Genomic DNA, 12,978 nt, shown 5'->3' on the forward strand with positions numbered 1-12,978 from the left:
ATCAGCACATACCTGGGTAGGGCAAAAGAAAAAAGAATAAACAGAGACAAAAGGATAGGGATGGGACCTGCACCCCTGGGAGGGAGCTGTGAAGGAGGAAAGGTTTCCACACACTAGGAGGCCCCTTCACTGGTGGAGACTGCAGGTGGCAGGCGGGAAGCTTCAGAGCCATGGAGGAGAGCGCAGCAACAGGGGTACAGAGGGCAAAGCAGAGAGATTCCCTCACAGAGGATTGGTGCTGACTAGCACTCACCAGCCTGAGATGCTCACCTGCTGGGGTGGGTGGGGCTGGGGGGTGAGGCTTGGGCTTCAGAGGTCAGATCCCAAGGGGAGGGCTGCAGTTGGCTGCGTGAACACAGCCTAAAGGGGGTTAGTGTGCCACAGCTAGCTGGGAGGGAGTCGGGGTAAAACTCTGGACCTGCCGAAAAGGCAAGAGACCATTGTTTCAGGGTGCACGAGGAGAGGGGATTCCTTCCCTGTGTGCCCACAGAAGACAGAGCACCACCTAAAGGAGCTCCAGAGACGGGCGCGAGCCGTGGCTATCAGTGCGGACCCCAGAGACAGGCATGAAACGCTAAGGCTTCTGCTGCAGCCACTAAGAATCCTGTGTGCAAGCACAGGTCACTATCCACACCTCCCTGGGAGCCTGTGCAGCCCGCCACTGCCAGGGTCCCATGATCCAGAGACAACTTCCCCGGGAGAACGCACGGCGTGCCTCAGGCTGGTGCAACGTCACACCGGCCTCTGCCATTGCAGGCTCACCCTGTATTCCAATTATGACTACCATACCCCTCCCTCCCCACAGCCTGAGTGAGCAAGATTACCCCTAATCAGCCACTGCTTTAACCCCGTCCTCTCTGGACAGGGAACAAACACCCTCAGGCAACCTACAAGCCAACAAGGGGCCAAAACCAAAGCAGAACCCCGGGAGCTGTGCGAACAAAGAAGAGAAAGGGAAATCTCTCCCAGCAGCCTCAGAAGCAGTGGATTAAATCCCCACAATCAACTTGACGTACCCTGCATCTCTGGAATACCCGAATAGACAACAAATCGTCCCAAAATTGAGGCAGTGAACTTTGGAAGCAACTGTAGACTTGGGGTTTGCTGTCTGTGACTGATTTGATTCTGATATTTATGTTTATCTTAGTTTATTTTTAGTGCTTGTAACCATTGGGGGATTCGTTTATTGGTTTGGTTGCTCTCTTTTTTAAAAATTTTTTATTTTAATTTTTTAAAGTTATTATTTAGTAAATTTATCTTTCTTTTTTTTCCCCTTTTTCTTCAAGCTGTTTGGCTGACAGGGTCTTGATGCTCTGGCCTGGTGTCAGGCCTGTGACTCCAAGGTGGCAGAGCCGAGTTCAGGACATTGGACCACCAGAGACCTCCTGGCCCCACATAATATCAATCGGTGAGAGCTCTCCCAGAGATCTCCATCTCAATGCTAAGACCCAGCAAGCTCCAGTGCTGGACAACCCATGCCAAACAACTAGCAAGACAGGAACACAACCCCACCCATTAGCAGAGAGGCTGCCTAAAATCATAATAAGGTCACAGACACCCCAAAACACACTACCAAACGTGGTCCTGCCCACCAGAAAGACAAGATCCAGCCTCATCCATCAGAACACAGGCACCAGTCCCCTCCACCAGGAAGGCTAAACAACCCACTGAACCAACCTTAGCCACTGGGGGCAGACACCAAAAACAACAAGAAGTATGAACCTGCAGCCTGTGAAAAGGAAACCCCAAACACAGTAAGTTAACCAAAATGAGAAGATAGAGAAATACACAGCAGATGAAAGAGCAAGGTAAAAACCCACCGGACCAAACAAATGAAGAGGAAATAGGCAGTCTACCTGAAAAGGAATTCAGAGTAATGATAGTAAAGATGATCCAAAATCTTGGAAATAGAATGGTGAAAATACAAGAAATGTTTAACAAGGACCTAGAAGAACTAAAGAGTAAACAAACAATGATGAACACCACAATAAACAAAATTCTCTAGAAGGAATCAATAGCAGAATAACTGAGGGAGAAGACGGATAAGTGACCTGGAAGATAAAATAGTGGAAATAACTACCACAGAGCAGAATAAAGAAAAAAGAATGAAAAGAATGGAGGACAGTTCCAGAGACCTCTGGGACAACATTCAAAGCACCAACATTCGTATTATAGGGGTCCCAGAAGAAGAAGAGAAAAAGAAAGTGTCTGAGAAAATATTTGAAGAGATTATAGTTGAAAACTTCTGTTACATGGGAAAGGAAATAATCAAGTCCAGGAAGTGCAGAGAGGCCCATACAGGATAAATCCAAGGAGAAACACACCAAGACACATATTAATCAAACTATCAAAAATTAACAAAGAAAAAATATTAAAAGCAGCAAGGGAAAAGCAACAAATAATATACAAGGGAATCCCCATAAGGTTAACAGCTGATCTTTCAGCAGAAACTCTGCAAGCTAGAAGGGAGTGGCAGGACATATTTAAAGTGATGAAAGGGAAAAACCTACAACCAAGACTACTCTACCCAGCAAGGACCTCACTGAGATTCGACAGAGAAATTAAAACCTTTATAGACAAGCAAAAGTTAAGAGGATTCAGCACCACCAAACCAGCTTTACAAAAAATGCCAAGGGAACTTCTCTCAGCAGGAAACACAAGAGAAGAAAAAGACTTACAAAAACAAACCCAAAATAATTAAGAAAATGGTAATACAAAATTAATGCACAGAAATCTCCTGCATTCCTATACACTAATGAAAAATCTGAAAGAGAAATTAAGGAAATACTCCCATTTACCATTGCAACAAAAAGAATAAAATATCTAGGAATAAAACTACCTAAGGAGACAAAAGACCTCTATGCAGAAAGCTATAAGACACTGATGAAAGAAATTAAAGATGATACAAACAGATGGAGAGATATACAATGTTCTTGGATTGGAAGAATCAACATTGTGAAAGTGACTATACTACCAGAAGCAATCTACACATTCACTGACATCCCTATCAAATGACCAATGGCATTTTTCACACAATTAGAACAAAAAAATTCACAGTTTGTATGGAAACACAAAAGAACCTGAATAGTCAAAGCAATCTTGAGAACGAAAAACACAGCTGGAGGAATCAGGTTCCCTGACTTCAGACTATACTACAAAGCTATAGTTATCAAGACAGTATGATACTGGCACAAAAACAGAAATATAGATCAATGGAACAGGATAGAAAGCACAGGGATAAACCCACACACATATGGTCACCCTATCTTTGATAAAGGAGGCAAGAATATACAACGGAGAAAAGACAGCCTCTTCAATAAGTGGTGCTGGGAGAACTGGACAGCTACATGTAAAAGAATGAAATTACAACACTTCCTTACACAATACACAAAAATAAACTCAAAATGAACTGAAGAACTAAATGTAAGACCAGACACTATAAAATTCTTAGAGGAAAACATAGAGCACTCTGTGACATACAACACAGCAAGATCCTTTTTGACCCACCTCCTAGAGAAATGGAAATAAAAACAAAATAAACAAATGGGACCTAATGAAACTTAAAAGCTTTTGCACAGCAAAGGAAACCATAAACAGGATGGAAAAGTCAACTCTCAGAATGGGAGAAAATATCCGCAAATGAAGCAACTGACAAAGGATTAACCTCCAAAATATACAAGCAGCTCATGCAGCTCAATATGAAGAAAACAAACATCCCAATCCAAAAATGGGCAGAAGACCTAAATAGACATTTCTCCAAAGAAGATATACAGATTGACAGCAAACACATGAAAGGATGCTCAACATCACTAATCATTAGAGAAATGCAAATCAAAACTACAGTGAGATATCACCTCACACCAGTCAGAATGGCCATCATCAAAAAATCTACAAACAGTAAATGCTGGAGAGGGTGTGAAGAAAAGGGAACCGTCTTGCACTGTTGGTGGGAATGTAAATTGATACAGCCACTATGGAGAACAGTATGGAGATTCCTTAAAGAACTAAAAATAGCACTACCATATGACCCAGCAATCCCACTAGTGGGCATATACCCTGAGAAGACCATAATTCAAAAAGATGCATGCACCCCAATGTTCATTGCAGCACTATTTACAATAGCTAGGACATAGAAGCAACCGAAGCGTCCTTTGACAGATGAATAGATAAAGATGATTGGGCATATATACAGAATGGAATATTACTCAGCCATAAAAAGAAACTGAATTGACTTATTTATAGTGAGGTGATGGACCTAGAGTCAGTCATACAGAGTGAAGTCAGAAAAACAAATACCGTATGCTAACACATATATATGGAATCTAAAAAAAAAAAAAAAAGGTTCTGATGAACATAGGGGCAGGACAGGAATAAAGACACAGACATAGGGAATGGACTTGAGGACACAGGGAGGGGGAAGGGTAAGCTGGGACGAAGTGTGGGAGTAGCATTGACATATATGGGCTACCAAATGTAAAATAGATAGCTAGTGGGAAGCAGCTGCATAGCACAGGGAGATCAGCTCAGTGCCTTGTGACCATGTAGAGAGGTGGGATAGGGAGGGTGGGGGGAGACACAAGAGGGAAGGGATATGGGGATATATGTATATGTATAGCTGATTCACTTTGTTATACAGCAGAAACTAACACAACATTGTAAAGTAGTTATACTCCAATAAAGATGTTAAAAAAAAATAAATGAAAACAGTCATCTGTGCAAATAGATTTAACTTATTCCTATTGTTATAAATAACTAGTAAGATTATATTGTAATAGCTGATTCATAACTAAGTTTTTAAATTGAAGCTATGAGATCTCTAGTTTTTTTCAGTTTTTATGTCTGTGTGCCCATTATATGAGATGTCTCTTCCTCTGGAAAATATTATCAAAATTAAATTTATAAAAGAGCTTTATTTACTTGACTTAAAAGTAAGAGCTTACAAACTAAATATTTCTAAATATAAAAGAAACTGGGGCTTCCCAGGTGGCGCAGTGGTTGAGAGTCTGTCTGCCGATGCAGGGGACACGGGTTCGTGCCCCGGTCCGGGAAGATCCCACATGCCGCGGAGTGGCTGGGCCCATGAGCCATGGCTGCGGAGCCTGCGCGTCCGGAGCCTGGGCTCCACAACGGGAGAGGCCACAACAGTGAGAGGCCCGTGTACCGCAAAAAAAAAAAAAAAAAAAAAAAAAAAAAAAGAAACTGGCCAGAAAGCATTTCAGGTTTCACGTGATCTAAGAAATATTCAATATTAAATTAACATCCTGTTTTAAAGCTAGCTTAAACTTACCGATTTAATCAATTTAGACATGCCTTACTTTTTTTGAACCTAGGTTTACTAAAGGTCGATTCATGTTATTTCAGTTAGAGTTTTTCAACAACAACAAAATTAACTTGGTATTATAATATTTTCATAAGTTGCAAAATAAAGGTAAATGAGATAAGAGTTTTCAGGTGAACTCTTTGGAAATAATTATGTCTTGGGTATGTCTATCTAAAATAGTTTCTCCAGATTTTTGGTAACTTGTTTTTTGCTAAGTTAAATGATGGGAATTAATTGAATATCCAGGTCATTTCAAGTAAGATAAAATGCTGGAACATTAATTGCTAAATTGGTCTAAATTTACCTCCTTTTGTCTTGTTGCAAGAGGGAAACTAAAGATGTTTGGGTTTACAGACAATCACTGTTTTAATCTGTTATAAAATGTTATAAACAATGTTATAACTCTGTTATAAACAATCACTGTTTTACACTGTTATACTCTTTTATAAAATGAAAATCTTCAAGAAAATTCACAAAAGCACTTCTTGACAAATATAATTTTCTGATAACTTCTATATCATACCACTGAACTGGGTAAGAAATTACAAAACTCCAATGGAAAACCTGGTAACTTCATGCAGATCAGCAGGGATTAATACATGGGACTGAATGAACTAATAAATATGATTTATAATTTTATGACTTTTTTTTCTGAAATATACTGGCATTTAATCTTTGTTTTCCAGAAAAAGCTTTCCTCTTACACCCTGACCTACACGTTGATAAAGTATCTTTACTGTAAACAAAGGTGAAACATTTATCTCTTTCTACCTGATCCTTCCAGAATTTGGCTTCTCCAGCTGGCTCCCCGGTAGATTTGATTGTTTATTGCAACCAGATTACAACTAGTTATACTAATCATTGATTTGTTTTGTCTCCAAATTTTTTGTTTTGTGTGTCTCTCTCTCCTGTACTATGACCTTATTAATGTTATTACATATATTACTTACCCTGTCTAGTTTATAAGATCTCTTGCATTACCCAATGTGTAACCAAGTCTCCAACAAAATTAATGATGGCTAAAAGTCTTGAGACAGTTTATCATATATACCCAACTCTACATAGAATAATTGTAATAGTGCAACTCTAGATGTGGGAAAAAGCAACAAGGGAAAACATTTCCTGATCATAATAGACTAGTAAGACAGGTGATCCACAGAATTTTAAATTAACAAGGACAGATCCAAAAATTAGAACCATGAGTGGCATATCAACAGAATCCTTGCCTGATCTAGGAATGAGACTTCCTAATGTAATGGGATAAAATTGGTCATGAAATGCTTCCCAAACATTCGTCGAAGTTATGACCAAGGGGAGACACTGTGGATGAAAAAAATGTTGCTTGCCATATCAGCAAACAAAGGATGCTATGGCCATGAGGCCATTGGCCACTACAACCACCCCTGATGGTGCGCCCTGAGGGAACTCAGGATGGAGACAAACAGGCTGCCCACTGCCAACCCCTCAGACACTGTAGCCACCCACAACTGTGCACCCTGAGGGGACTCAGGATGGGAAAGAATGGGATACTGGCCCTAGACAGCTAAGGTGCATATCAAAGCAAAGATTTCCATGAGCCCAGACTCTTGCATTTTCCCATACATAGAAAAGTGCTAAATTCATTAACTTGAGACGTCTGGTTTTCTTTAACAGTAACCTTTTGATATTCCAACTACCTGGTTTTTGTCCCAGAAGCCCCTATATATCCCGGCTCCTCCCTTACCTCTTTGGAGCCGTCCCTCAGAGCTATCTGAGAGGCTGTCTTCCCGGCTTAAGTCCTCAGTTTTATCCGCCAAATAAAACATAACTCCCGGGCTTCCCTGGTGGCGCAGTGGTTGAGCGTCCACCTGCCGATGCAACGGACACGGGTTCGTGCCCTGGTCTGGGAAGATCCCACATGCCGCAGAGCGGCTGGGCCTGTGAGCCATGGCCGCTGAGCCTGCGCGCTCGGAGCATGTGCTCCGCAACGGGAGAGTCCATAACAGTGAGAGGTTCGCGTACCACAAAAAACCCCCTAAAAACCAAAAAATATAACCTCAAACTTTAGGTCGTCCATTTTGTTTTTTGGTTTTTTCAGTCAACACAGGTGATGTCTGATCACTCTGGCCTGCCCTCCTAAAGAATCATGTTAGGTCAGTTTAGACAGGATTCCTCCTCACCCCTGATGTTTCCTCTCAGTGATTTTCCATCTGTCGACCATCTAGCAATCCCCCACTCCCACCCTCAGTCCCCTGCTCCATGGATATACATTCCCAGTTTTCCCTCTTGAGGAAGGAAATCCAAGTTGAGCCCAATCTTCTCCCCTACTGCAAAACCCCCTTAGGCATCACAATAATTTCCCTGAATAAAGGCAGACTTATTGTTTTAACAAAGGTCATAATAGTATTTTAGCATCTCCCAAATTAGAAAAACACTAGTGAACATCCAGATGCCTCATTGTAAGCCAGATACATCCCCGTTCTAACTTAATGCCAGACATACTCAGAACTGCCTCTGAAACTGTAGATGCTAAGCTAACACAGCATGGACTTGGCAGCTGGTAGAGGTGAGGCCAGAGAGGGAAGAGCTGTGATTAGTACTGTGACATTTATCAGTAGATATTTACATGTCTTTTCCTAATTCTGAAAATGTTTGAGTGTGAATAGTTATGTCTGAACTAATTTATAAATCACCTTCAATGCTTAAATAAAATTCTGATTGATCGAATAATTAAAATTTTAACCTTGTCTTTTGTTCGTAATAGACAGTGACATGTTTTCAAAGGAGTGAAAATGTTTCTGAAATAAAATGCTTCTCATTTTATGGAGTTCTCATTTTTTGGTGCTTAACATACATTTAGAGCCATATGTCTCTTCTGATTTAAAGGTCAGATGGAATGAGTTGAATTTAAAAAGGTTTTGGCATTTAGATGATTACCTGCATAATAAATTACTGAGTTAATTACACTTTCCTGAATCACACAAAGGGATTTGCACAGGTGAGTCAATATTAACTTTGGAGAGTGGACACATTATTGCTGAGTATTAGAATCTCACCTGAGTGTATCTGTGAGAACTATTTGTGGATATGGAGATGCAAATCATGAAAATCTTCAAAATGTCATATCAAAGAATAAACAGACTGATCGAAGAGAATACAGAGCTCAGAGACAAATCCAAGAAATTTATAAAATCTGTCTTGCAAATGCATTATATTCATAAAGCAAAATTATCTAACTATTATAAATATTATATTTTACTCAGGAAGGTTATCAAACTTAAAAATTAGTTTCAGGTCAGCTCCCCTACCTTATCACTGGCACAAGAGTTATGTTCCCCTATTATGTAAATAATATCATCATTTATACTCAAGATAATGTTTGTTGCTTTTAATTGTTTGTCCATCCCCTAAGAGGTTCACCTTACTGTGTAAATTCCCAGTAACAAGACATTTTATATGGTTAAAATTTTAACTGTACTTTAACGGGGAGAACTTCAACACTATCTAATCCCCCATCTTGGCAGGAACAAAACCCTAATTTAGGCTCTTTGTGTATCCCATTCTCTTATTAGAGGAAGAACCAGAAGAAATCCAGGGATGAGACTTTCTAGCTTAAGTTGAAGGATTGGCTTTCCAACAACACACTATTGTCTTTTTTAACATTAAATTACAAATAATGAGAGTAGAAACAGCATGTTTATCATGATCACATATTGTACTATATAAATAATTTAAATAATATCAAAATACTTTTATTTTTATCATAATTGAAAGAATTACAACTCGTTAAAAACCAGTAGGTATCTGGGCGAAAAAATTGCTGTCCTTTTCAAAAGCCCATGACAGGAAGTAATGCACATCAAAAATTTCATTTAGAACCTTTTGTTTTTTAAGTAATAGATTAGAAATATTCATGATTTATCATGATGCTGCTTTTACTCTTTATTTATATTGTATATTAGTATATACCATTAAATTAGGCATTGTAATTTGTTGGGGGTTGTTAATAAAAAGGAACAATCTACCTATATGTTATATTTAAATTATTGTCCTCTATTTCTGATTCTAACACATTCTTCTCGCTAGTTTTCTTATCATTCAATAACAGGTCAGGTTGAATTTGGCAATATAATACCTCTGTTATTTGGAGTTAATGACTACTTTCCTAGAGGAATATTTTCATATATACTTATTTAATTTATTTATATATTTGTTTTTAATTTATTTTTAACTACTATTTTTAAAACATATGAATACTTCTTCAATTTAGATAAACATTGAGATCTTCAAGCATTATACCAAAATGTTCTTCTTAGAATCTAAATTTAGGCTCCCCTTTAAAATACAACTTCATAAATTCCTCTTACTTGATATATCCTCAAAAGCTGTTTTAAAAGTATAGAGTGTTCAAGTTCATTTTTTTACTCATTACTTCTTAAGACCTCTTCTCCTCCTTAAATCATATAAATCAAAGATTAATCTGGCACATTTCACCAGTAGCTTCAATAACACTATGCAGTGTTTAAAACTTATTAACATTATGTACCATCTGCTCCCAATTTAAATATCACACACTGAAATTTCTAAATTTGTACATCTTAAGATATTCTTGTTTTTAAAATGTTTCTAGAATTTTCTTCATGTTCTTACAATCGCCTAAACACAACAATTTTATTTTTCAGATCTGAGCTGTAATCTGGGTGAAATTATATTACAAATATGGGGCAATGTGAATGAGGTGTTGAGTAAAAAGGGCAGAGATAGAGTCAGGCAGAATTCAAACTTGAATCTTGACTCTCTCATTTATTTCCATGGCAGTGTATATAAATTCTTTTAATATCAGGTAGAGGTATTTCCTCCACTGCACAATATTTACAAAGGAGAAAATAAATACCAAACTGGCAAACTTGTAGTGAAAATTAATACTAATAAAATAATAAGTAACAGTATTGTTATCACTATCAATCTAATGTTTTATATTTTTTAACTTTCCTCATAACAAGTCAGTGAGGTGGAAAACAATTGGCATTTCCATTTTACAGATGATAAAACTAAAGTGAAGAGAGGTAACTGCCTGACGTGATACACTAAGTGATAAAGGGCATTCCAATTCAGATAGCCTGGCCCAATTATCTCATTGTCACTAAGATTAAAGAAGATAACATATGCCAATGCATGTCTGATCAGTGCTTTGCACACTTTTCATTGTTTCATAGTTAATATTATTTATATTACTTCTCATGAATTATAAAAAATATATTAATTTCAACATTATGAAAATGTGGGTTCTGTAATAATATTTTTGCATTTACATTCTAAAAAGGACTTTACATGTATTACCGTTTTGGTTCACTTTTCTGCCATCACATAATTCTCATGTTTCCAAGTTAATGGCAAAAAAAAAAATGTATTTTGGACTTAAGATTCTAAGTTTAAATGAAAAATATTAAGTGGAAAACTATTCTGTAAAAGCAAAAATGTAAAAGATAAAAGGAAGAAATTTTGGAAATGCCAACCAAAGTGTCATTTTAGGCAGAAATTCGGCACAGAATCCTTCCTTTCCCTTGTTTCCATTTTCACTAAACATTTTGCCGGGTTTTAACTTTCTGGAGAATCTATAACAAATGAAAAATTAATTCTATGTAACAACAACAACAAAATCAAAGAACTTCACAATTCTTCCATGTGTGTTTATCTGTATCTGTAGGTATGACATTAAATAGGTTTGTCTTGAAACTACATCCATCACCCAAATTTTGTTGATTGATTCAAAAGAATTCAGCAATTGTTATAGAAGTATGTACACTAGAATGCCGTTGGCTTACATATTAATCATTTAAGATACATATTAAAATGGTAAATTCTCATTTTTCACCTCCAGAAAAATGTATAATTTGTAATATTAATTATACCGTACTTCTGTAATATAATTATATGCAAAGCATATAATCAACAACCTGTTACTTGAACATTTTATATTCCAGATCTCAAAACATTTTTTTGCCATCTTTGATGGTTTCAATATTTACTCTTTATGTACTCTTATCCAATAATTATGTTTTCTGTCCGACTTAGCCAACACTCTGTTGTCATACATGAAGTCTTGTTATTATCCATAACTGTACCATCTCCATACTATTGATTTCTAGTATCTCTCCTTTTGACCACTATCATCTGTCCTTCCAGGTCATCCCTCTCTTCCTCTTACTTCAAAAATTACTTGAGGGTATGGGGACAACCAGTCTATTGATTCAATCATCTTTGACCTTTTTTCTCTACCTCCACTTGAATCCTTTCTCTCTTATTTACCTACTTTATCTCCTCTAGTCCATCATTATAATTGAGAGCTACTCTCCCTATTTAGTTACAGTTGTTAAATTACTGTCTCCAATATATTCTTCCCCTGAAATGTACCTTAAATTTACCCCCTCGTGTTCACCAATATAATCTTTTAAAGGTTACCTGTTATCATAATATTACTAAATTCAGTGGTCAAACATCAGGAGACTACTTACTGGACTTATCAGAATCATTTATCACAGCTGATCACTCCTGCCATCTTAAAATATCTTCTTCATTAGTTTCCACCTTGTTTTGATTTTTTTTTTACTTTAATGCCACTTCTTATATTATTTTTATTGGTTTCTTTTCATCTCTCTGAAGTTGGAATTCAGATCTGACTTCCGTAGCTATACTTCTACCATATATGTTATTACACATTTGGACAGCTTAAAACACCATCTTATGCCCATGGGTCTCAAATATTTGTCTTCAGGCCATACTTCTCCTGCAAACTACCAATCAACATATGAAAATACCCATGGATGTCTCCACTCAGATCTAAGTGAGTCATCTCATTCAACATCTCTAAATTATTAGATAAATGCAACTCAAAACTATAATGAGGTATCACCTCACTCCAGTCAGAATGACCATCATTAAAAGCTCTACAAATAATCAGTGCTGGAGAGCATGGGGAGAAAAGAAACCCTCCTACACTGTTGGTGGGAATGTAAATTGAAATGGTGTAACTGCTATGGAAAACAGTATGGAGATTCCTTAAAGAATTAAAACAGAGTTGCCATGTGAGCCATAGATCCCATTACTGGGCATATATTGGGAGAATACTCTAATTTGAAAAGATATGTACACCCCAATGTTCATAGCAGCACTATTTACTATAGCCAACAAATGAAAGCAACCTTAGTGTCCACTGACAGAGGAATAGAAAAAGAAGATGTGGTATACATACACAATGGGATTTTACTCAACTATAAAAAAGAATGAAATAATACCATTTGCAGCAACATGGGTGGACCTATAAATGATCATATTAAGTGAAGTAAGTCAGACAAAGACAAATGTCATATGATATCATTATACGTGTAATCTAAAAAAGATACAAATTAACTTATTTACAAAACAGGAATAGATTCACAGACAAACTTATAGTTACTAAAGGAGGAAAGGGATAAATTAGGAGTTTGTGATTAAAGTATATACACTACTATATATAAAATAGATAACCAACAAGGACCTACTGCATAGCACAGGAAATTCTTCTCAATATATTGTAATAACCTATAAAGGAAGATAATCTGAAAAAAAACTAGGTATATATGTATGTATAACTGAATCACTTTGCTGTACACCTGAAACTAAAAGCTCATCGACCAGCA

At 37.3% G+C, this 12,978-nt stretch overlaps 1 long non-coding RNA gene across 1 annotated transcript in view; it reads left to right on the forward strand.

Moving 5' to 3' along the window:
• Positions 1-4,549, forward strand: part of LOC117198496 (uncharacterized) — a 120,497-nt gene extending 115,948 nt beyond the window's left edge. The window contains exon 6 of the long non-coding RNA XR_007476642.1: positions 1,287-4,549. This is a non-coding gene — a long non-coding RNA (uncharacterized LOC117198496). The remainder of the gene's footprint in view (positions 1-1,286) is intronic.
• The last annotated feature ends 8,429 nt before the right edge of the window (positions 4,550-12,978 follow it).

The sequence above is a fragment of the Orcinus orca genome, chromosome 1 (genome assembly GCF_937001465.1).
Source record: "Orcinus orca chromosome 1, mOrcOrc1.1, whole genome shotgun sequence".
Taxonomy (NCBI): Eukaryota; Metazoa; Chordata; class Mammalia; order Artiodactyla; family Delphinidae; genus Orcinus; species Orcinus orca.